This window comes from Artibeus jamaicensis, unplaced genomic scaffold (assembly GCF_021234435.1).
Source record: "Artibeus jamaicensis isolate MK-2021 breed Jamaican fruit bat unplaced genomic scaffold, CSHL_Jam_final contig_332, whole genome shotgun sequence".
Lineage (NCBI taxonomy): Eukaryota > Metazoa > Chordata > Mammalia > Chiroptera > Phyllostomidae > Artibeus > Artibeus jamaicensis.
The window spans coordinates 28727332-28752680 of record NW_026521788.1 but is presented as its reverse complement, the minus strand read 5'-3'; the positions used below and the strand labels follow the sequence as shown (position 1 = coordinate 28752680).

General features: G+C 48.1%; 1 protein-coding gene across 8 annotated transcripts in view; it reads left to right on the top strand.

Moving 5' to 3' along the window:
• Nucleotides 1–25349, top strand: part of KCNMA1 (potassium calcium-activated channel subfamily M alpha 1) — a 735030-nt gene that overhangs the window by 82162 nt on the left and 627519 nt on the right. The gene's annotated exons all lie outside the window — the stretch shown is intronic.

The window sequence follows — 25349 nt, the reverse complement described above, 5'->3', positions numbered from 1 at the left end:
GAAAACCCAGGATTTATTTATAAAAAGTTGTGTACTTATTTTTATAGGGGTAAACTTCGGTTACCTTCAAAGTACTGTCCATTTGATGCAATACATCTGTTGAGACTTTTTTCCCCACTTCTTGAAACGGTTTTTGAACTCGTTGATTTTGATGCCTTTTAGTGCCATTTTTTGTTTCACCTTTTCCATTGTTGGCAAAATGTTTCCCTTTGAGGGCTTTTCTTTATCTGGAGAAACAAACAAACAAAATGGATATATGGGAAGGATGGGGTGTGGGAGTCATGTTGTTTTTGGTCAAAAACTGCTGAACACTCCACACTGTGTGGGCAGGTGCACTTGTTAATCACCCGTCATGAAATGGGCAAATGTATTAAAGAATCCTCAGAAAAATTCACTGAAGCTGAATGCAGCCTCTCACAACAGCACCAGCTGGTACTGGTACAAATGGGTCCCTAGAACACTGACCTAGTGGGGAAGCCTGTACTACAAGGTGCTTGCCCTCCAGAAGATAATTCTGTTTTTTTGGGGGGGTCCTCTCTCATCTTCTGCTTAATTCTTCCTATAGCTTTAAAGTACTTGTAGGAAATTTCCTCTGTTTCTCTGGTTTTGTTTTCTTCCAGACGGGGGCTCTTCATTCTGCGTGCTGTGTTCTTTTTTTCTCCCCTGTAGTATCTGTCACGTGCCATAATCTTGTTATCTCGCATATGCTGAACATGGTAGCTTTGTCCGGTCCTTCTAAATTCTCTAATACCGTGGGAAAGTGCTTTGTGACTCTCTTCATAACTTACCTAAAACCTGTGTCTTGGTATCTGAGCAGCAGTTTGAGAGGATTTCTGATGCCTGGAGTGTTACAGGGAATGTGGGGGATGAAGGAGGGTGAGAGCTCAGAGCTGTGTGTTCTCTGCTCAGAGCAGGGACACAGTGCATGTTGTTAAATGTCCTGTTCCAAGGTTCATCTTACTTATGGGGGACACACTGTCCTTCATGAGGGATGCCCTTGATCACCTCAGTTAAGCATTGAGCTCTGGACCCTCTGCTTCTATGACAGAGATTTGTTCATACCACCGTTTTACAGCCCACGTCCCAGTAGTTTCTAATTTGTTCCTATCAAGTCAGAAAAGGGGGAAAATAACAACAGAAGCACCGTTTGCTTCTCTCCTAATGTGCAGTAATTAGTGAAAAGTCTCAGGATTTTGGCATCGCTGGTAATGCTTCCGGGAAGTGGGGGTGGACTAGGGACAGGAACATCCCGAGTCTTGACACACCCTGTTCCCCCGTCCCCACCCCAGGTCTCCACATTTAGATGTTGATGGCCTTCCTTCTGTGATCACTTTCTTCTTCTTATTTTTTAAAATAATTTTGTTTTTGCCTCATTATGTATTGCAACATGGAGTTGCTGTGATCTGGCTCCACTCTGCTATCTCCCTTCAAAGGCCTGTTTTGAGTATGTTCTAAAAAATGTTTTCCAGGCTCGAGTCAGATATGTATCAGATTTCCCTGGGGATAGGACACAGTATTTTTACAGCATTCTGAGGTGTTTGTAACAGTCAGCCGGGTCTAGGATGCATTCTAAGTTTCCTGTAACAGTCTCCCCGCCCCAAGATTCTGTGATTCTATTCTCTTCAGGAACCGGGGAGGGGGTCTTACCTCAGGGTCTCCATCAGCCCCTTTCTCAGGTATGATGTGGTTTCCCCTCACTCAGTGGTGCAAGAGGTCCCATATCTCTCTTTATTCTAATTATTTCTTTTTGAATTGCAGGTAGAAGGGCTGATGTTGGAAGGTCATCTAACTTATGCTTTCACAATGACCTAAAAGTACCCTCTATCTTTTAGCAGACTTGCCCTCGATAATCGGCTACTCTCCATGCTGCCTGTCTGCTAGAGTCACTTTGGAAGCTTTTAAAATACTGATGTCTGGGCCTCCCCGCTGGAGGTGCTGTGTTCGTTGGTCCGGGACTGGCCCTTTCTCAGAGCGCTCCTTAAGTGTTTTCACTAATCTTCCTTCAGGATTAAGAACTGGCAGATTTCTCCTTCTTCTTCAGTGACTCATGACTCTCTCTCCCATTTCCCTTATTCATACTCCAACCCTTGATTATGGAACATGTATTTTCCACCCTCTAAATATTTCCCCAAGTAATATAATTTGGAACAATGGAGTGTTTGGGTTGGAAGCATGGGGTATGGAGTAATAGGAGTCTGAGCACTCATCTCCTTTCTGCCCCAGCTGCCGGCGGGGCCTTTGGCAAGTAACCTGAGCTCTTTTTTTCTCAGTCTCCTTAGACAAAATTGGAATTTCAGATGTACCTTTCACTGTTTTAAGGGTTGTTTTGAGGACCCAAATTAGTTTAGAATGATGTTAGTTACTCCGGTTTTATTTTGGTTAGTCTTGGCCCACCATGTTCTTTTCTTTCTCTTTATTTTCAGCCTTTCAGTAAGTTTCTTTTAGCCACATTTCTTGTGACCATCACGTAATTGAATTTTGTTCAAATTTTTAATCGAGTCTGATAATCTCTGTCTTTTAATAGGTAAATTTAACCCATTTATACTTATTGTAGTCACTGACAGAGTTCCTGAGTTTTTCCCTAGTGATTTATTTTGGGTTTCTGTCTACAGTCCTTTTCGTTGCTTCTCTCTTCTTTTTCCTGTTTCATGTTGATGAATAGTTTCACATCCCCTTCCTCATTCCTTTGCTGGTTCACAAGCTATAGATCATATTCTCTTCTCTTTGTGATTACACTGGAATTTTTAACATATGTCCTTAACCAAAGTTTTCTAGGAACCTTGAAAGTGATACAGGATTATTAATAAAATACTGTAAGTCAAGTGTCCAGCATAGTGCTTGATAGTCATTAAAATGTGTAATAATTTCCATTTGTTAGTAGTGCTCTCACTACTACCAAAAATGCAATTAATATAATCAGTTTACTCAAAGAACCGCTATTTTTACCCATGAGTACATTATCAAGGAGGTGAACATTATGAAAGCTATGGAGGAGAAATTCTGGTCAGAATAGTGACAGTTTTTCCCAAAGGAGGGCCTGTTGGGAAAGATAGCACAGTGTCCTGGTTCACTTTGTCCCTGGGCTTTGACAACATCCTTTGACATGAGTTTTCTCATTTGTAAAATGTTGCCCTGAGTATTCAATGAGGTAAATCTTGCAAAGCCCTTAGCACATACTTGGTAGCTGTTATATGGATACCAAGCTGAACTTCCCTTTTCAAACATCCCAGCCTTGACCCATTACTTTGCCCCATGCCCCCCCAAAAGCCAGTTCTTGGAGTCTGTCCCTCTGGCTCTGACCCCCTGCCCCAAAGCTTCCGCGGGCTGACTGTGGATGTGACTGCTTAGCTTCCCCTGGCTGGGGCATTAGCTGCTGGCCGGGAGGCAACCCAGCATGTAAAATCAATGATGATGATTTTGGGAGGAATTGCTGATGAATTAGTGAAACGCTAGGAGGGACAGTCCAGATGGAGGTAGGTGTAAAGTAGAGCTTTGCTGGATGGTGTTGTTTTTACACAACATATTGACATCCTTGGGGTGAGAGAAAAAAGAAACAGCAGCTCCTTGCCACTCTCCGGAGTGGTGGGTGGGAGAGGACAGGTGGGAGTCTGTGGGCCCCTCAGCTGGCTTTTTTTAGATGTACCATCAGCTACTGCAGCTGTATTCCCACCGCTCCCCCGGCAATGCAAAGGGCAGATTACTAAGCAGGGCTGGGCTGGCAGCGAACACTGCTCTGTTTTCCCTCAGCAGGCACGGCATTCCTGGATGGAGGTGGTGCAGATACTCTGAGAGGGGGCGATGCCCATGCCCAGTGCCCACAGACTGCGTACAGAACAGAGACGTCTGGCTGGGCACCCATCCCTTGGCTCCCCAGTGCCCAGGCTGCCCACCTCTTCAAAGGCTGGGCTGCTCTATAAGAAGGTCCCTCCTCTCACTGAACTGCAACGTGTTTCCGTTGTGCCCCCCAGTCAGAGTCCTGTAGTAGGGTGAGAGAGGATGTCTGGGGATGAGGGACCCTGCCAGAGCGGGGTCCCACTTAGGTGTGTAGAGTTAGAATTCCAGGTATTGTAGTGGATTAGGGGTCAGGAGATGAAGCCTAGGTTTTAATTTCAGTTTCTTCACTGTGTGATCTCAGACAAGCCTCTGACTTGGGTGCTTCACCATCTGTAAATGGAAAAAAACCAGGCCTGCCCTGCAGGGAGGTTGAGAAGGGTAAATGAGAGAATCAGCTTGCAGGCTCTGGACGGGGAGAGAGTCAAAGAGAAGAGGGTTCCTTGGGGACATCTGCTTTTTACCTAGGGTTGGGGGAGTAGGTATATGCATGGTATAATCTCAGAGTCCCCAGCCTCTTCCCAGGGGTATTCCTGGCCCAACCACCCTGTGTGGGAATCTGTTCAGTCCCTTAGATAAATGTAGGACCATGGCTGGTGGCACCATGGAGACAGGTCACTGTTCAGTGGGAGGAGGGACCGACTTTCTTGTAGCGCAGTCCGGCCTTTCCGATAACTTGTACCAAGCAGGGACTGCGAGCAGGGCCTGTGATAACCACTTCCCGTGCAGTATCCCACTTAATCAGTGTCTTAACAACCATCCCCCACACAGGCAGGGACCAACTGGATTACATGCTTTTGTGGAGCTAGAACAAGATCCTAGAGGCCACCTGTTTGGTCAGGTTTTAACCCTTTAGTCATTAGCTTGTGGGAAGATCTAAGGGGATTCATGGAGGAGGGAGAGGGTGGGGGGCACTTGTGAGTTCATAGATATGGGACTCGTGATCAAGCTGCTGAGCAACTGGCTTCGCGTTACCTAGGGAGGCTGGTACTGGCGGTCTCCAAGATGCACATGAGGAAATGAAGGTTCAGGAAGGTTAAGTGATGTTCTGAGGCCACACAGCTAGTAAGCTGGGATCTGGGCTCAAATCGGGCTAAGAAGTCCAGGGATGACGGCTGTAGAGTTGGAAGGGGCCGTAGGAAAGGGTGCACAAGAGTGTGTAGAGTATGTGAGTGTGTGTAGCATGAGGAGTGTGTGTATGTATAGTATGTGAGTATATGAGTGTGTGTATAAAGTGCCTCCCCAGAGCCCCACTCTGCGAGCCGCGTGCACGTCTGTTGTAACAGAAGCCCGTTCCACTCCAGCTGGGCCCCACCGACAAGTGAGAATGAGGGGAAGCCACAAAGAGTGTGCAGCTCAGGTGGAGCGGGCAGTGCTGTTCGGCCTGAGTGGCTCCTGGCGACGATGTGGCCAGAGTCCCAGGGCCAGAGTTGCCGCTGAGACTCTCACTGGCTCTGTCGGAGCTGTTACAGTCTTTGTAACAGGTTTGTCCCCAGTCTCTCAGTGCTAGGTGAGGTTTAAAGAAAATTTATTTCTTTTAAAAGCAGAATAAGAGAAAGAAGGGGAGATGGAGAGCAAGAGAGATGGAGAGATTTTAGGTATTATCAAGTGAATTCTGAAATTCTAAGTCAAAAGCAAGCTAATTCTGAGTGAGTTATATTTTATTTTTATCCTTACCTAAGGACAGTTTTTCCATTGCTTTCAGAGAGAGAGGAAGGGTGAGAAAGAGAAGCATTGATGTGAGAAACAAGCACTGATTGGTTGCCCTCTTGTACACGCCCCAACTGGGGATCAAACCTGAAACCTGGGTATGTGCCTTGACTGGGAATTGAACCCATGACACTTTGGTCTATGGGATGACACTTCAACCAACTGAGCCACACCACCCAAGGCTGGAAGATACTTTCTAAACGAGCTCAGACTATGGAAAATTTCTTCTCAGGCACCAGTCTGGTGCTTGGGTGTGGTTTGGGGAAGGTGGGCCAGTGGGAATCTAGAGAGGATAAGATTTCTCCCATAGTCTGGGTGGGGCCCGGAAGACAACTGGATTCTGCTTGTGGCAGAAGAGTATGTCCCTTGAGTTGCCGTCTGGTGAGGCATGGCGTAAGGCGGACCAAAAGGAGGGAATTTCTTGCCGCTGAAATGAAAAGTGAAGGGGGAAGGTGATAGAGAAGCTTGTTTTTTTTTAAAGGGGAATTTAAAGATCTTGCATGTGTTGGAGTTAGGTGACATGGTTCTGTGTATTCCACTGGAGATTTCAGAATTGGTGATACAAGTGTGACTGGGAAGTAAACATGAACATAAAATAACAAGGGGCATCTTTGAAGGGAATTAATGAGTTTAAGTTTTTTTTAAATTTTATTTTCTGCTCTCTGCTAGGCATTATAGTAGGTTATGCAAATTACTCAGAAATGACTCAGACACAGCCTTTGCCACTAATACCTCAGCTGTGAGTTTTATTTTGTGTTTCCCGGTCAGTGGCTTGTGCACCCTCCCTGTTTCCAACAAGAAACATTGTCAAGACGGCTATTGAGAGAAAGGTGCAGGGCTTGGCTGTGTTGCCAGGAAACTGGTAATACTGCCATTTACTGAGGTTTTATCATGGTGTTTTACATAGCTGACTTTTAAAGTCCAGGTAGTGACCCTGTCAAATGGGCATTTCCCTCCCCCACCAACTGACGGATGTATCTGAGTGTGATGGTAACAGCACGGAGGTAGAGTGCCGGGTTTCAGTGCAGCCTGAGCGCCAGCTAGCTGTCGGACTGTGAGCAAGCCACCCATGTCTCTGTGCACTCACCACATCACGTCTAAAACGGGAGCGGTGGGAGTAGTACGCACTGCTACCCTCGTAACAGGGCCATTGCAAGGAATAGATTGCAAGGAATAGATGAGTTATTAGATGTAAGGCCCTTAGCTTTGGTATCTAGCACATTCTAAAGGCTAAAATATTATTGTACTGTTAGGAATGAGGAGATCGAAGCCTGGTGTGATGAGGTAACTTGCTTTTGGTCACCAGTAGCTGGTGGAGCTGAAATTCAAATCCAGCTTCAGAGGGAGGTGGAGAGTCAAGGTTGCACCCCAGCCGTGGCCTCAACCTCTTCTGCTCTTACCACCTAGGTAGGAGAGGAGAGCTCTTGGCTTTGGAGGTGGCCTCTTGCAGAGAGAGGGGAGGCCCTTTGTCGTAGGGGACTCTCAGTCTCGGGAGCAGTATCTTCAGTGCATTCTGATCAACACTGGGAAGAAAGACCACAGCAGGATGTGAGCCTTTGGGAAAGCCGTGCCCTCTGATTTTAGTAAGAAAGGGCACTGTCTTCCTTCTGCTTCTAGATGCCATCTACTCTGCTCTGGCCCTAGGGGCAGTTCCTTTTATTACATTTATTTGTCATGTACAGTTGCCATAGAACATTATGTTAGTTTCAGGTGTACAACACAGTGATTAGACATTTGCATACCTATGAAGTGTAGCACCCTCCTGACCCTGTGCATGGTTATTACGGTGCTACTGACCGCACTCCCCGAGCCGCACTTCACACGGGGAACAGCGCTGAATCGCTATCTCCAGACAAAGAGGAGTGGCCAGGCCACGTAACTGCCCAAAATGCGCTTGCCAGTATGTTTTCCTTTGTCTTTTTTAGTAAAAAAAAATATACCGAATTAAATTTCTTCTATCTGTATTTTCCAAAGGAAGGTTATGAGCTTCTGGAAACAAACCTGATAGGGCATGAGAAGGGAGAGGCAGATAAACAGGAGTCACGTGGTGACTATTTTGACTTTTGAACCCTGAAAGGAATGTTCTGGTAAATTAGTGTTTTCTTCTAGAATCAAGACCCATCTAGTGAATGGATGCGCTCTTGATATTGCGGTGTGCACGTGTGTGCAGACCTCTAGAGATCGTAAGAACTCAATGCCTCGCCTTTATGTACCATCTTCATATGAAGATGCCACTTGGTGATCCCCACCACCCTATGGCACCCCTGTGGGTTGTAGGAATAGGTGTAGTTTGTCGCTGTAAGTTATAGGTGTGGGTGTAGTTTGTAAGTATAGTTCTTAGTTACAGGTGGTAGCTCTAGGTTGGAGGTGTAGATTATAGTTATAGGGTTATAGGTTATATAAGAGATGTAGGTTGTAGGTCTCGGTTGCAGTTTTGAGTGTGGGTTTAGTTTGTAGTTGTAGGTATAGGTTATAAGTTGTTGATGTGGGTTGTAGGTATAGGTGGCAGTTTGTAGGCATAGGTTATGGGGGGAAATAGAAACAAAGGACTTTTCACTTTTCAAGGTCACATGCCTTTATGAACGGACAGATCTGAACCTAGAACCCAGAACTTTTGATTCCAAGATTCCTGATCTTTCTGAGATTGTTCCTCTATGAAAAGGAAATGCTCATAGTTTCCTCTTATAAATATATGTAAATGTAGATAGAGGAGGGATCTCCTCTCTGGTCTCTCTACCTAGAGACACTGTTGGCTACCTTTTGATGCATTTTCTTTAAGCCTCTTTGTACAGCTTTTCATACTATTGGAATTTCCTTAGCTGTGATTGTACTCTTTATCCAATCTTGTATGCTGCCTCCCTACCCCCGTTACTATATAACACATATCTTCTGTGCTGTTAGAAGTCTGTAAACATTTTTTATGACTGGATGCTATTCATGAGGGCTGTTGAACCCCGAAAGGAATGCCCCGCCCTGGTGAACAGCTAAAGGGTTAGGCCCACTAGTTTTGGGACTTCCTCTAGTATGGGATGTCTAGGCTGTTGTAGCATTTGGCTTTATAACTAAGATAACAAGGATCATCTTTGAGGTAAGTTTTCTTGCATATGCTATCTTTAGGTTTCCAGGGGAACTGTGAGGCTGGGGATAAGCTACACCCAGGAGAGTCTGGGGAAGGCCTGGTACCTTCCTGATGGGAAATCTGGCCTGAGGTTACATAGTCACCTGGCTCAAGTGTGCCCTTGTCAGGGGCTGCTGGCCCAGAGGCCAGTGTGCAGCAGCCTAGTGGCCCATCCCTGGGATAGATGGAGCAGTAGAGGGTTCTGCCTCCTTTAGACAGAAGTAGGGCATTCAGAAATAGAGGTAGGGAAGAAATATGGGTGCCTTTCAGAGATTTGGATCTGTAGAGCCAGTAGAGGAAGGAGTGGGGTGGAAAGAAACGGTCATGCATTTATAACCGCCCCACAATTTGACCCTCTGGCATTTCTGTTCTGAGTTGTCAAAAAAGCAACAGGCAGTTCTCTCCCACAACCAAAGCCTAAGCTGGGACAGTCCACCCTCCTTTGTAGGGCTTGGAAAACCCTAGTTGGTGCTCATCAAGAGGGTTTTTGAAGGTCAGTGGCTGGTGGAGTGACCCCTTCATAGGGTTGAGTGAATCAGGGAGCATGGAGGAGAGGAGAATGGGTGGCAGACCCTGGCACAGAGAGGGGCGAGGGGTGCAGTATGCAACAAAGACTGGTCCCTGCACTCAAGGAAGTTATTGATGCTCAGGAGCCCTTCCAGCCCTGGATGTTCCCGCTCTGGGGATGCTCTTTCTCCTTTTGTTTGGCTTATGTTTGCAAATGAAACAGTCAATTCCTGCAGAAGTTATTTGTTCCAAGTCATGCAGCCATTGAATGGGGATGGGGAACTAGACCAGAGAGCTCCAGTGTCCCCAGTGCCCTTTGTGTTGTGTCATAGAGCCTCTGACATGTGTTGGCTTATCTCCTTCTAGGCTGTCTGCTCCTTGGGGGTCAGGGTTGTGACTTACCTGGTTGAATCCCCCACATACATGACATGACCCTGTTAGGACATGATGGGCATAGTAGCAGCCCTGGGCAGTTTCCCTGGGTGAGGGAGGCAAGGGCCTGTCATGGTGTGGATGTTCAGTTTGTGTTTGGTGAGTGCAGGAGTGTTCATTCAGCAGAAACACACATGCATTCATTCTAAAAATATTTTTAAGCACTTGCTATGTCTGTCCTGAGCTTGACAGTAGAGCTTCTATCTTTGCCGAGGAGAAAGCCATCAACAAAAGTTATAGAATTAATTATTACAGACTTCTGGCCCAGATGGAGGTGTAGGTAGACACACTGTGCCTCCTCAAACAACCAAAATAAGGACAACAACAATTCAGAAACAAAGTAACAACCAAAACTGAAAGAAAATTGAACTGTATGGAAGTTCAACAACCAGGGAGTTAAAATAGACACATTTCATCCAGACCAGCTGGCGGGCCCCAGTCTGGGGGGGTGAGTGGAGAGGGGTCGCAGCACAGGAAGCGGTGACACCAGGCACGCAAGGCACCTCAGGTGTGCAAGGTGGCACCGGGCAGACCCTGGGCACCCAGGCAGCAGCTGGCAGACCCTGGGTGTGGGGTGGCAATGGGCAGACCCAGTGAGGTGGCAATTGAGAAGCAGGGCACCGTGCACAAGGTGGCTGGCTGACTGGGCAGTGGTCCCACATTTGCACGCAGATAACTGGGGAGTGAGACAGATCACGCAACCCAGGGTCCTAGCGCCAAGAGATATAGCCTCAAAACACGGATTAAAAACACTTGTGGGGGTTGAGGCGCAGGGAGAGACTCCCACCCTCACAGGAAAGTTCGTCGGAGAAACCCACAGGGTCCTAGAATGCACACAAGCCCACCCACACAGGAATCAGCACCAGAAAGGCCCAGTTTGCTTGGGGAAAGCGGCAGAAGGGACCAAGGTGCAACAGAGAGCAGAGCAAAGCGCCATATTTTTCCTTCTCTGACCCCACCCCCATATATAGCGTCACACCCAGTGACTTAAGTTGCCTCACCCTGGTGAACACCTAAGGCCCCGCCCCTCATACACAATAGGTGCGAACTGACCAAAACATTATGGCTCAAGCAGAAAAACAGCTCAAAGCCCCAGAGCCAATACTTCTAAGTGACAAAGAGATAGCCAACCTATCAGATGCATAGTTCGAAACACTGGTAATGAGGATGCTCACAGAACTGGTCGAGTTTAGTCACAAACTAGATGAACAAATGAAGGCTAAACTAAGTGAAATAAAGGGAAATGCACAGGGAACCAATAGTGATGGAAAGAAAACTGGGACTCAAATCAATAGAGTGGACTAGAAGGAAGAAAGAAACAACCAAACAGAAAAGAATGAAGAAACAAGAATTCAAAAAAATGAGGAGAGGCTTAGGAACCTCCAGGACATCTTTAAATGTTCCAACATCCGAATTATAGGGGTACCAGAAGGGGAAGAGGAACAGCCATGAGCTGAAAACTTATTTGAACAAATAATAAAGGAGAACTTTCCCAGTGTGGCAAAGGAAATAGACTTCCAGGAAGTCCAGGAAACTCAGAGAGTCCCAAAGAAGTTGGACCCAAGGAGGAACACACCAAGGCACATCATCACTACATTAGCCAAGATTAAAATGAAGGAGAGAATCCTAGAAGCAGCAAGAGCTAAGGGGACAGTCACCTACAAAGGAGTTCCCATCAGACTGTCAGCAGATTTCTCAAAAGAGACCTTACAGGCAAGAAGGGGCTGGAAAGAAGTATTCCAAGTCATGAAAGACAAGGACTACATCCAAGATTGCTCTATCTAGCAAAGCTTTAATTTAGAATGGAAGGGCAGATAAAATGCTTCTCAGGTAACGTCAAGTTGAAGGAGTTCATCATCACCAAGCCCTTATTTTATGAAATGTTAAAGGGACTTATCTAAGAAAAAGAAGATAAAAAACATGTATACTAAAATGACAGCAAACTCACAATTACTAACAACCACACCTAAAATAAAAACAAGTAAGCAAAACAACTAGAACAGGAACAGAACCACAGAAATAGAGATCACATGGAGGGTTAGCAACAGGGGAGTGGGAGGAGGAGAAGGGGGGAGAAGGTACAGAGAATAAGTAGCATAGATGGTAGGTAGAAAATAGGGGGGAGGGTAAGAATAGTATGAGAAATGTAAAAGCTAAAGAACTTAAGACATATGGACATGAACTAAAGGGGGGAATGGTGGGGGAGGGGTGTGCAAGGTGGAGGGGAATGAAGGGGGGAAATGGGACAACTATAATAACATAATAAAATATATTTAAAAAATAATTACAGATAGTGGAGGAGCCAAGAAGAGAGTGATTTCAGGTTGCCTAGGGAGTGTATGCAGAGGGGCACGGCAGAGTTTGGTGGCACCTTTCAGGATCTTCTAGATGTCCTGGGCCTAAAAGTCAGGGTCTCATACTGCCACAGGGAGGCTTTCATTAAGATAAGTAGATTTTCTATGTGGACTGTGGTTTTGGCTTTACTATTGACCTGCTGGGATACTGCTAAAATGTTTGCTTCTTTGTGTCATCTTTGCTTTAGCTGTAAGCAAGAGATTGCATAAATGAAGAAATTGTAAAATCCTGTTATAAATAATTTACCCCATCACCTCACATCCCACCAGCGCCATGGTGGAAACACGCTGAGGAAATTCTAATCCTGCCTTTAAAATGACTGTACATGCAATATTTTAGTGTTTGGGTTTTCTCTTTTGATTGGGAGTTTGGTCATTTGCTGGATTCTCATGGTTAAGATTTGGACAGAGGTATTTTCCAGGCTTAAATGAGAAAGAAAAGACCTAGGAAGAAATAGAGCGACCCTGGCTCCTTCCCAGCCAGTAAGCGTGCGTTTGCATGGGCATACCTCTCTTTCCGCTTGCTGGTCAGCCTCTCATCTGCTCCCAGCCTCTTGTCCTACTCATTTGGTCAGATGGTCCAGAGAGCCAGTGCCCTGCAGGGGAGAATCTGCCCCTTTTGCACATGTCGTGGGAAGGTCCAAAGGCATCTTGTTGGAGTCAAATGACTTGTTAGCACATGCCTGCTTTGGGATCCTTCTGCAGTTGACATATTGCGTGACACACGGGGTTTTGCCTCGTGCTGAAAGGCATGGCAAGCCTCTTCTCTCTCTGAGCACCAGTTCAGTGCATTTCCCCCCAATTGCTCCTTCTTGAAGGAGGTTATTTCTGATGCATATTGACTTGTTACAGAAAAATGGTTCAGAGGGATAACGAGTAGTTATAATGGGTAGTTTTCCCATTCCTTTTCGTGTTCTTGTTGTTGTTGAATTTGTATGGGTAACTGGGCTCTCCACTTCCACTTTATTGGTTCCTGAATTTAGGGAATGGCTCTGTAATAGAAAACTTCCTCCACCAGAAAGGACTGTACCTGTGGTTGCTGTTGTTGTTGGAAGCTGTATGATTCCAGGGCCAAGGTTTTTGCCTGAGATGGGCACTCTGTCTGGCCCTGGCCTGACACATCTGAGCGCCCTTCAGCGAGTCCCTTGCTACCCTTCTCCTGGCTGTGTTTTTCCCTTGCTGTCCTACCAGGAGTCAGACCACATGACATTGGGTGCTGGACCTCCCAGTTTTCACATTTTCCAGGCTGGATGGAAGCCCTTTCTTTTGCTGGCTTGGTGTGTGAAAGTCTGGGGCATTCCTACATTTATGGATGACACCGCCGATCCCACATGCATTCACCATTGTTTTCCCAGGAGGCCTGACCATGTTTGCTGAGTCACACATATGCACAGCCAGAGTCCCTTGTGACTAAGCTGTGTGCTTTTGAGAGGGTTGACAGGGCAGTGGTGCAGCCTGTGGGACAGCTTGAACCCAGCATTACTTGATGGGAAATAAACCGTTACCTTGCCAATGTGGGTGAAGGGTCTCGTCCATGGAGCTAACCCATCTGGGGTCATGAAGTGCTCGCCTCTCCATTCTGGTATTCTGCCTGTCATCTTTGCTTATGCATAAGATGGATTACTCTTGCTTCAGATAATCATGGAAAATCTTACTGTCAAGTTCTTAGGACAGGATTAAGTAGAATAGGTGATAAAGGTCGTCAGCACTATTTTCAATCTCAACTTTTATTTACCCCTGTAGCCTGTAGACAAGCCGGATGCTTACTCAAGTGGCAAAGACTGGGGATTCGGAGTCAGGCACACTCAGATTTGAAGTCTGGCCACAGTGCTCCTTGGCCGCATCACCTTAAACACTAAACTCCCTGAGCCTCAGTTCTCCTTCTCTAAAATGGTAGAAAACGGCATTGACCTAAGAAGTTTGCTGGTGGAGACTAAGTGAGTGAACACTGTGTTTTGCAGCATCCCAATACTTGTAGGATGCTTATAGGTGGGACACAGATGAGTTTCTTATTATAGTTGTGTATTTGAATGCGCTCGTGCAAAAATAGAACTAGTACATCAGAGCTCGTGATTTCACAGATATTATTGCTCAGGACAATGCTAATTTAAAATAAAGTGAGATAACGTGGATGTAAAGAATGATGTGCAGTGAATTTCAGTGCAGGGTATGCAGACGTGGCAGGAATCAAGAAGGTGGGTGAGCAGGACAGAATTATCTCATATAGGATACGTGGTAGGAGGAGAGTTCGTGTGCCTTTGCTTTCTTGTCTGCTCCCGGTGCAGAGAAGGTGTAGGGCGCTCCTGTAAGAAGCTCAAAGAGAAAAGTTGCTGCTGGCTCAGCCTCGCGCCTTGCATCAGCCTGGCACGACGCTGTGCGCTCCCAGCTGTGAGTTCTGTTAAGTGATTTTGAACAAATGGCCTCTTTTCCTCATCCTTCCAGGGCAAGTGTTAATCATTATAGAATTAGCCCTGGAGCTAGGAGAGGACTTGGAGACAGTCTATTCCATTTTGTATTATTTATATGACTTAAAAATTATTTTATATGAAGAATGGACCCAGAGAGATAGAGACGTACTCCAAGACACACAAACAGTGGAGTGGCTGGCACAAACTTTCACATGTCTTTCCCTGAAGATCTTTCTTCCTTCTGTCCTGCTTGCCATCACAGGCAGTGGCTTCACTGTGTGCAGTGTGTTCCTAAACAGGACCCACCTGGACTGGGGTCTGTAAGCCCCACACCACGGAGATCTCTTCTGCGGTGTTGCCTGGGTTTCTCCTGTTGGTGAGAGGAGTGGAGAGCCAACTGTTTAGACTCTATGGGAAGAAGAGGAAATGAATTTTAAAATCACAAGTTTTAGCTGTGTGACCTGCCGCTGGCCTCCCAGAGCCTGCACTTCCCCCTCTGTAAGATGGTTTGACCTCTGCACGTTTGAGTCACATGAAAGGTGGGGCAGGCCGAGTGCCTGGCTCCCTTGGTCAGTGTGGAGACTGAGCTGGGTCCTGGGGCATGAAGGGAGTTAGGCAGGGGGCACTCCTGGTGGAGGAAAAACACAAGGCAGGCTCAGAGAGGACAGGCACATGGCATCTGTGAGAATCTGTGGTGCGGTGCGGGGAGCGAGGGGACAGGAGCGCAGGAGTGGAACTCAGCAGGTAGCAGCTGCCACCCTGCCCCGCAAACCCCCATCAGGTAAAAGGTCTCAGGGGAGAAGGGTTTGTGTGCTGCACCTTTCCTGGGTTATTATTATTTTTTTTGGTGTGTGGTGAAGTATATAACACACAATGTACCATTTAAACCATTACGAAATATACAAGCCCAGTGTTGTGTGACCGTCACTGTGAACTAGTTGCAGAACGTTTCGTCGCCCCAGGTGGAAGCCCCATGCCCATTCCCAGTCATTCCCATTCCCCCTCTGCCTCCCCCTCCCCCTGGAACCACAGGTCTGCCTGCTGCTTCTGTGGACTGGCCTATTTTGGATATTTCATATAAATGGAATTACACAACAGGCGGTCATTAGTATCTGGCTACTTTCATGTAGCAAATGCTTCCAGGGTGTTGTAGCGTGTTAGTACTTCATTCTTTCGCTCATACTTCACTGGATGGATGTACCACATTTTGGTGTGTTCATCTGTTGATGGACATTTGGCTACTGTGAACGGTGCTACTGTGAACATTTGTGCGCAAGTTTTTGTTTAAACACCTGTTTTTAGTTCTTCTGTGTATTCTTTTTGGGCCTTGGAATGAGATTGCGGGTTATAATGGCAGTTCTGTGTTTAACGTATTGAGGGAATTGCTGGATTCTTGAGTGTACATTTCAGCTCCACCATCTGCTCAGAGCTGTTCCCCATTAGGTACCAAGCTCTGAGAAATGGACTGAGTAATTATCATGTGCGAGGCATGATTTTGCATCTTCTCTAGCAACCCCAGGGTGTGGGTGCTGTATTTGTCCCCAGTTTCCAGGTGAGGAAACTGAGGCACAGAGTGGTTAAATATCATCCCCAAGGTCATGCAGCTTGCGAGTAGTGGATCTGGGATTTGGACCCGGATAGATTGTCCCCAGAGCCTTTCCTGACACAGCACACGATGCCTCAGAGATGGGTGTGTCGAGGTGTACGGCTGAGGTCACGAGATGAACCTGGGAGGACTGTTGACTTGCAGTGGGAGGCTGTGTGTGTAGCATGAGTGAGCCCCTGGGTTTGACGGCTGCCTTGGGACCCACTCAGCTGTACCCTCACCCTTCTACCCTTTTCTTCCTTTTTTACCTTGACTCCTCCTCCCCAACACCCCCTCCCTGTGTCCCCTCTTCCCCTGCAGCCGCCCTCACATCTCTTTCTTTTCATACATGAAAATGGGTTACGGTCTCTCCTAGAAATAATACCAAAGAAAGACCCTCCAGTTAATGGGGGTGGGAGGGAGACAGAGAGCAAGTGCTTTCAGCAAGTCTGCGGAGGACCCATGGGACCCCAGCTCTGGATATTTGTGGCTCTTTCAGGCCCACTGGAGAGGTGACCCAGAGTTGGGCTTGGGCTCTGGTGTCTGAGGGCACCACTCCCGCACCCGACCTGACCTTGTGGCTGTTCACAGGACACTCTGCTTCATCTGCTGCACCCAAGGAAGACACTCCACACTGGGGCCATTAATTGCTCATTGAAGAGCCCCTGTGGCTTCCTGTGGCTGAGGCTGAGGTTGGGGAGCCCAGGGGAAGGGGTGGCCTGGCCTCGGGGAGCTAGGGGGAAGGCCCTTCTGGAACCTGAAGAGGAACCCCAAATCAGTTTGTCCTGTGGGAGCTGGCCCATATTATGGTTTACAATGCAAATTTGGGAGCTTGCCAGGACCATATTAATACTGCATGAAGCAGTAAGGGGACCGCAGGCTTGAAACTGGAGCTGTGGCCTAGAATGGAACTGAATAGTGGACCTTGTCTTAAAGGGATGTGACGTGCTCCTTGGAGTTATGTGCGGCATTATTTCCCTCTAATGCTGTTTACTAGATCTGCACACAATGCCCCTAGGGGTATAAAAAGGAAACCCCTTTTCGACAGTGTAAGATGAGACTCATTTTTATTGCACATGGTAGCACAATTTTACTGTTCATTGACTTAATTACTGTTTTTTTTTTGTTACCTTGGTGAGAGGAGAGGGGGAACAGAGGAGGAAACCTGTGTCTCTCCCTGATATTTTGCTGACATGTGTCTTAGCTAGTAAGCAGACCGAGAGATGTGGGACTCATTCACAGGTAGAACAAAATGAGTAACGAGAGCTCGGAACCACAACACAGACTTAGAATTCTGCCTTCTGATTCTTCTGCTCTTGTAATTGAGTTCATGGCCAGGGCCTTTGTTTCCATGGAGGAGGCAAGTCGGTGCTGTTCCTTGTTGGAATTTTCAGGTCACTCTTCATTTGTCTAGAAACTAGGCAGCCACTCAAAGTGTAAATTAATAAAAGAAATATAAATAAGTGCTATTGGCTTATGAGAAAGGAAGGGAAGGATGGCAGGGATTTGTTTGAAAGAGTAACCTCCGTCCAGATTGCATCCTAGAACATTTTCCAGCGTTGAAGGGAAATCTGGCTGCGTATGTATAGCGTAGTTCTAGTGTTAAGCATGTTTCAGAATGCTTTCACTCTTTCCACATTGGTGATACACTATAGCAGTTAGGATGTTTTTGGCCTCAAGTAATGGGAAACACTGACTCAAATTGGCTTAAACAGTAAGGAAGTGTATCTTCCGTAAGTAGAACTGAGGTTGCTGGAGTTGTGGGAGGGGCACTCTCTGCTGTGAGTTGCTCGGTGGCTAAGTCATGTGTGAAGTTCTAGATGCTTCTGTTTCTCTACTCTGCTCCTTGGTGACGACTTCATTCTAAATCTGGTTCCTCTCATGGCTGAAAAACGGCTGCAGTGGTTCCAGGCATCACATCCCAACATGGCAGTGTCCAGAGGCTGGGTGGAGACCATCTCTGCTGGTGAGGGCTCTATAGAGAGAAGAAATCTTTCCTGGAACCTTCACCCTCCATCAAGTTCTCCATCTGTCTCATTGACCAGAACTAGGCCAATTGCTCATTCCTAACTTTGTCAGTGACAAGTGGAATGGGAATGCTTACTGATAGAGACTAGACAGGGCCCAGCAGCTGACAAGGGAATGGGCTCAGCTTACCTGAGGCCCAGAGCAGTGTAGGGAAGGGGTGGGAACCTGACCAAAATGGGGCCATGCTAGGAAAGGGGAGGGGGCTGATGTCTAGCCGTCTCTTAACATTCATGAGTAGCAAAAGGCAGCACGTATTTACCTGGATGCACAAGGCATCACTGAATACTAGAACTTGGAAGGGAAATTTGAGATGATCTATTCCCATTCCTTCATTTTACAGTGGAAGAAACTGGGCTCCAGGAGTGGGGGTGACTTGCCCAAGGTCACTTGATCTACTCTGGAACCCAGGCTCCAACTGTGCAGGTACGGTGGGCATCGGGGCTATTCTGGCCGATGTTACACAGCTTGAGGGGGAGTACCAGAATGCAGCGTGGGAGAATGTTGGGAGGGCTTCCAGAAACTATTTGTAGGGCCTGTCATTTTCATTAGTAAATTTATTGATTAGCCGCTGAGTCTTTTACCCCGCACTCTCTGGGTGTTATGAGAAGTGCAATAAAGAAGCCTCAAGAGAACTAATCCCGACCCATAAGGGCATGGTCAGAGCTGGATATATCTTCTCTTCTTGGGAGAATTCTCATTTTCCATATTCCCATTACCTGATTCCGAGGGTTTTCAACAGTGCCCGGAACACCACTGGTACTCTATAAATGCATGTCAAATTGCATCAGATAAAATTGCAGGAGGCCCAGAAAATGTTGATTTCATCTTATTTTAACCTGTACAATGTAGTTATAAAATTTAGTCATGATAATGATTATGTAGACAAGATTATTCAACAGCAACAAAAAATTAGCTACCCACCCCACCCCGCCTTCCTGAGGGCAAATCTGTCTGGCCCACTGGGGACTGTGGTCTTGGTGGCTGGGCATTGACTTGGTGAGGGAGTCCAGTAGTGATGGAGACACAGCCCGCTGGTGCTGAGGGAGGCTGGAGCTCCTGTCCATGCAGCTCTTCCATGACTGCCCTTGACCCCTGTGTCTGGAGAGAGTGTGCCCTCCTCTTGCCTCCTGCATAACCCTCAGAGCACTGGTCAGAGCCTCCTCTCACTGTCAGGGGGGTCTCTGGTGTCCACTGTGGTCTGATGTGAACTGCAGAAAATGTGGGTGGGGAGTGGTTCATGGATAGCTAGCGCCAGATCCCTCAGTTCCTGGGGGCCACCCTAAATAAGGCAAAACAGCAACTCACAGCTGCATCAGTGTGCCTGACATTTTTTTTTCTCCTCTAGCACTGAGTCACCGGGGCTGTAAATCATTCAGAACTCAGAGCACTGCACACCATGCCATGCTGAGGTTCCGTATGCTCTGTAATCTTGAGAGTGTCAGAAACTCCAAAACATTTGAAGATTCCCAGAGGAGAATCTTCTGAGGGAGTGTAGTTTGCACATCTTTGGCTGCCTCAGCAGTTGGGTGCTTGAGCTGGGTCGGTCTGGGGATGAAGAACAAAGTCCATCCAAGTGTCTCCTCTTGTCGGGCTGATGGAAAGTTCTCAGTGTCTGTTTTATTACTCAAGCGTTCCACATTCCCTCTGGACATCTCACATCCTCCTGCTACTTGCCTTCCCGTGCTGGAGACTTAGCTCACTTTGTAGGTGGTAGCATCTGAGTTCTATGTAGAGCAAATTTGTGTAAAACAAATCCTACTCTCACTGACTTCGTTTGGACAGTGAAGATAAGTGTCCGTGGAGGAAATATTGTTTAATCATTTCCTTTTTCTCTTTAAATTGAACTACCATTTCAGACTGAAAGGTGAGCATACCATAAAGTCTCTGCATCTGTGAAACTGAACAAACCATTGTAACCTCCGCCTAAATCAAGAAAGAGAACCTACATAATTTCTTGAAGTAAACACTCAACCAGAGATACGAGGCCCAGGTTTGCTCTTACAGTAGCATTTCCGTGCTCTGGCATCTCCCATCTCACCTGCCCATCATCCAACAGTGGGAATTTCTCTCTCACACGGGGGCTGTCTGGCTTGCATTTCCTGTCTTAGCTTCTGCCTTCCATATACCTCCACGTTAGGCAAATTCAACAGGTGAAAAGCCATACTTACCAATGAGACTAATTGGGGGCCGTGTTGTTTCCTTCTTTACTGTTCCTTCAACTGGACGAGCTCCTCTCTTGCTTTTAGATGGTCATTCACCTTAACAATCCATAACTATTAAGCACCGACTGTGTGCCGAACATTCTGGCAGATACTGCATGTGTGCTTATCTGTGGTGTGAGTACAGTTGGAGGCAAGATCCAAATTTGAGTGAGACATGGTTTCCCTCCTCAAGGAGGCCAGGTGGAGACAAGGTGTGCACTAGCTTGACCGTGATCATGCTACATAAGTGAGATACGGGAGATGAGATGTGACAGAGGTGGGAGAGGAACCCCCCTTCTGGTCTGAGGGAGGGGGTTTCAGGAAGACCGTGTGAAGGAGGGGGTGTTGGAGATTGTGACTCACCCCTTACATGTATGATGTGAACGACAGAGAAAGGAGTCTTACACGCTGAAAGCATGTGCTGCTATTTAATGCATGCAGCTTACTCAAAGGGCAGATTTGGGGTTTATTAAAGGAAGCGAGAGCGCTCTGTGTTAGCCGTTCTGTAAGTTCACAATGTGATCCACCGGGTCTGCTTACACACTTGTTTTCCCTGAGACCCGTCTCTTGTGCATTTGGCAGCTTGGCGGAGTGTGAATCTTTGGAGGTCACCCTCCGGAGGCAGAGGCCAGAAGCAGGCTCTAAGCGAGGCCCCCAAACTCTACTCCCTACATATTCCACTCCCTGCCAGCTTGCTCAAGCCCTGCTCCTGGGCCGCGACAGCTGTGAGGTGTGGGTGAGGGGCCGTTGCTAAGAAAACGGTCCCAGATTGCCTTGTCTGACGTGTATGTTTAAATTAGCATCTTTAAATGCAATTCCCAGCAGTTATTTCGATTTTGAAACTACCGAGGATTTGGGGGCAGGTGGGGGGGTTGAGGGGGAGGGAAGGCGATTTTAAAAGGCACAACATTTGGGGGTGGTTTTTAAAAAGTTAAATAAAGGAAAGCCTGTCAGATGGGGGAATGCAAATCTCAGGCAAGACTGCAGAACCGCCCCTCCCCGTGGGCTCCCAGAGCCCTTACTCTGCACCAGCACGCTGTAGGCAGCCCCGCGGAGCCAGCTGAATGCAGCACATGGAACGTATGGGAAGCCCCGAGCCCTCTTAGGGTCACCCCAAATCACTGTATTGAGTGAGGACTCGGAATGGGCACATCTGACTGATAAGTTGACTGATAACTAGCCCACAGTAGGAGGGGCCTGGTGTTTTGGACTGTGGATGAGGTGCCTGGGTGGGTGTCATTCATCTGCCAATCATCACCCCTCGGGCTGGGTGGAGATGGGGAATCTAATGACAAAAGTGATGGTGCTTAACATAGAAATGATAATGCTCTCGTCTATTGGGTACCTTCTGTGTGTCAGGGACTGAGCTAAGAGGTGCATGTCCTTAACTTGTCTACTCCTGGCAGTAGCTCACAGAATTGCTCCTGTTATCCATGATTGACAGATGAGTGAGCTGAAGCCCAGAGAGGGTAAGTAACCTCCTTCAATCACTGAAGCAGTGAGTGGCGGAGCTGGGGTTGAAATCCCTGCTTCTTCACACTGTGTGCCTGCATCTAACCTTGCACTTCGCTGCCACCAGGAATTAGGACAGAAACTGAAGAAATCAGATGAGAGTGAAAAATCAGATGTGGAAGTGGAAGACAGGAGATGGGGCCCAGGGAGATTTGCTGAGTTGCCGATGGTGCCTCCTGCGGCCTTTGAAAGGTTGCCGTTGGATGAGGGTGACACAAAGGTGTCAGTCTGTCTTGGACATTATCTGCCCCTAGAATCCCATCCACAGAGAACATGCCAAGCTGTTGCATACCTCAGGGCCTTTACACATGCTGTTTGGGTGGCTGGAATCGTTGTTCTGCCTGCTTTGTATATGCTGGCTCCTGCTCATCTGTCATGTCTTAGCTTAAAGCCACTGGAGCAGAAAAACCTTTCTGATCGTCCAGCAACACACCTTCAACAAACATTTATTATGCATCCATACACATTATTCTACGTACATGGCATATAGTAGTGAACAGATGCAAATCTGTGTCCTTATAGAGCTAAATTCTAAGGTGAAGACAGAAAGTACCCAAGAAACACAACCTGTAAGTAGAATTTTGTAGTGTGCGATTCTGTTATTTACTTCAGCACCCCATTTGCTTCTCTCAAAGCTCTGACCACGGCTTGTAATTATTTCTTGTTCACTTGATCCCCGCCCGGCAACCTTCCATGGTAAGCCCCATCGTGTGTGCAGGAGTCTTAGCTGTCTCGGTCACTGTGGAATCCCAAATGCCCAGCGTGGAGCCTGGCACACAGTAGATGCTCAGTAACTGTTTGTTGAATGATGAGTGAGAAGTAAAGCTCTTGGACTTTTGGGGAATAACCATACTGAGAAGTTTGGAAGGATTTTCTGCACCTGAGTCTTCTGGGAGTTCGATGCTTTCCAAAGCAGAGTTGTTGAGGAAACGTTGCCCACGCCGGCACTGGCCCTCATCTGGGCTCTTTCTTGGTCGCGTCACAGGCTGTTTCTTTGTAATGGGGCTGGCGGTGCCCTCTTCTTGGGGACAGGAGGGAGGGAGAGGCAGCAGGCTTGGGTGCGCTGGCCCCCAGAGCAAGTGGTGCTGGAGGGTGAGTGGCCTCCGTGGGGGGGGGTGTGTACCTGGGGCAGGCCGAGGGATCTGGTCCCCACCCCAGGGTGGGCGCAGGGACCAAAGAGGTCACATCTTTGTCCTGAGGTTTATCCTGACAACTATTGTAATGGAAGCACATTCAGGGGGTGCTGCTTCGTACCATCACGTCGCCAAGCCCTTTAAGCGCGTGCTGGCGTTGAGTCCCCACTTGTCCCTGTGTGACGTGGGAACCTGCCAGGTAAAGTGACCTGCCCGAGGTCACACAGCTGTGGAGCCGGGGCCCCAACCCCCGCCAGCCGGGCCCTCACACTCGCTCCCTCGAGCAAAGCCCTCTTCCCCTTTTTAGTGTCATCCAGCAACAGGCACCTACATGGTCAGGTCACTGGCCTGAAACAGAAATAAACCTTCCATTTTGTATTTCACCGAGGAAGGACTTCTCTGTTGAGGTAAGGGCAGAATTCACTTTATAAACACTCACGTTATTCGTTCTTCTTGCTATTATTAATAAAAGCCACAATGACTCAGTGTTTGGGTCAGGGAGGCAGTGGAAGGGAGCTGAGTGACCTTGGTTAGGATGTTAATACTCGTTTTCAGTCTCCTCTCAATTATCCAGGCTAATGGCATGGGAACCAGTGCCCACAAACAACCAAGAAGCCCCCAAACCAATTCTCTGCTCACTGGGGTGCTGGCCGACAAGGAGGTACCACGCCATCCATGAGGCTGGCCTTCCAACGCGACTTCCCCCTCTGGTGATCTTTAAGAAGGTGTGAGGTGGGGGTAACCCGTGCCCTTTGAGTCAGCAAGGAGGAGCAGCAGCGTCTGCCCGGCCTCTCATCTTGGGACAGGGAGGGCGTGTGGGTCATGTCAGCAGCCAAGGTGGCGCTGGTGCTGCTTTTTCCTTCCCTGAAGCAGCTTGGGTGATGGAGCAAGTTGTCTTACTCCCCCGTGAGCATTTTGCTGGCTGGTGTGGCCGCATGGAAAATGTTAGTGTGCTGGTCCCAGCCAGGTGTGGCTCAGGGCCCTGTGGGGCTGACGTGGCCTGGGGCCTGAAGGGAATGGAAAGGTCAGAAAGGCCTGGGACAAGGGAGTAGATGGAGCCAAAGGCACTGCCCGGTAATGTTATATGGAAGATGAAATTGTAGCGTGGAGCTGAGAGATGCCGGGCTGGGGAAAGAGACCTCAGCATTTTCCATGATTAACTTTCTAATAGTGACCGTGTGTGTACTGCCGGTGCTTAGCAACCAGGAGACGATCTTCACTGAGTGAAGCTGTATTACAAGTGCCTGTGGCCTCCCACCAGGGTTGGGTTCTCCCTGTTTTGTTTCTGTCACCATCCCACCCGTGGTCACTGGGAGATTGGACCGCAAGCCTGTCGTCCTTGATGGCAAAGTGGGAGACAGTTAAATTTGCCTCCTCTCCCGATTGATCCCCAGCCCCCACCCTCCAAGCCTTATTTGTCCACCAAATCCCTTTCAGCAGTGTCACCAAGAAACGGAAGATTAGCCAGGTTACCCGGAATTTGAGGACAGAATTGGGACCACCATGCAGGTCTCCTCCCCTCCAGTCCTGTGCTGGGGACAACAGTCCTGTGCTTTCTTTCTTCGTCACACAGGGGGAGGAGAAGAGGCTGAGAACACCTCTTAGGTATTTGTCTCCTTGTCTCGTGCCCTGCCGGGAGGTCCTGGCAGGGATCAGGCCTCCACGCCCTGCGAGCCCCAGCTCAGCAGAAAGACCGGCAGGTGGTCACACCTCTGAGCCTTGCCGCTCCCCCAGGCTGGGATGTTCATTAGATACGTAGCTAACAATGAAGTGTCCACTTCCGCACTAATAATGCCTTTTGCTTTGTGGAATCTCCGGGGAATCCAGACCTCTGTGTTCATCGGGTGCAGAATCAGTGGGAGCCCGGGCCCCTCCTGAGGGACGGTGGTGACCCAGCCCAGGGAGCCCGAGGCTCCCGTGCCGTCAGCGTTGGCCTGTGTACTCTGGGGGCTGCTCTGACTGCCTGCTTGTGGCTGTGTAATTATGGCCTTCTGGTCCTTTGATGGAGGAGGCCTGGCTTCCCCTGACACAGTTTCCTTCCCGTATAAGTTGACTTAGGTCAGGGAGCAGGAGAGAGGGAGTTCTTCCTGAGGACCCCAGGGCAGCGCCCTCCGGTCCCCACTTCTGTCTCTCTACCTGGAGTCCGCACCAGGGAGAGGACGCGCCAGCACCTTCTCCCAGCAACACAGCTTCCCCGCATTCACACATGTGTGCACACTGGCCACATGCTTGTCTTCTTCCCCTTCCTCTCACCTTTTTAACGCACGGGCTATGTCCACAGGTGCCCTGCCCTCACCCACTCACTGGTGCCCACTCACATCAATTCCCTGATCAGGCACATTGGCTCCCACACCTGTAGCTCCCTAGACACACCTCTGTGGACAAAGGGCCTCTTCACCCTTCACCCCTTTGTCCACCCCTACAATGTGGACACCCCATACCTGCGCCCTTCACATGGACACCCCCATCATACCCTCTTACACAGAGGGGTTCCTGACCGGCTGTGTAGCACCAGAGCCGAGGCATGACA